The following is a 690-nucleotide window of genomic DNA, read 5'->3' as shown; positions in this document are numbered from 1 at the left end:
TAAGCAGCACTAGGTACCTAAGACACAATTCGTATTTTTGGAGAAACCTTCAGGAATCTCTTTAGATGTGAGAAAACAATTAAGTAAGACTAACATACACACAAACAAGCAGATGAACAACCTTTCTAATGGCCAGATTTCTGAAGGACTGTAAAATCGCAATGGAGAAGTGTGGGAGCCTGTTTCCATGAAAATAAACTAGCAATAGAGAAGAGATAATGATCTCTTTGCATGCTTTAGGGCATACCCTTGACTAGAGAAGGGAATAAAGCACATTTTTAAACATTTCTTCCATATTTATTTTTTGTGCTCTAAAGTGGCTCACATTTCCCTTTGGAATTCGCTGATGACTTTGAGATCTATCCTCACATCGAATGCTGCCATGGTGAAGCACACAGCTGGGAGAAAACATTTATAGATGCTACTGGAAGGTTTCTATTAATTCAAGCCATGTGGGATTGCATAATGAATTCATTTCCAAGTACTCCAATATTGTGCAATAAAATGCACCTGTAATATGAATTAAAAACATTTATAATAAGATATACAGCTCATGGACCCCTTGACATTGCAAATAACGAAAAGGTACATATTTTTGACAATTTTAACAAGTGGATGCCCAAACCATATATTTTCACACATGTGCTAATTACTGTACTATGAATAGCCAATAATTGATTGCAAGGTATT

The sequence above is a fragment of the Echinops telfairi genome, unplaced genomic scaffold (genome assembly GCF_000313985.2).
Source record: "Echinops telfairi isolate 266 unplaced genomic scaffold, ASM31398v2 ScPeMD7_5868;HRSCAF=6743_0, whole genome shotgun sequence".
NCBI classification, from domain to species: domain Eukaryota; kingdom Metazoa; phylum Chordata; class Mammalia; order Afrosoricida; family Tenrecidae; genus Echinops; species Echinops telfairi.
Note: the sequence above shows the minus strand (reverse complement) of the source record.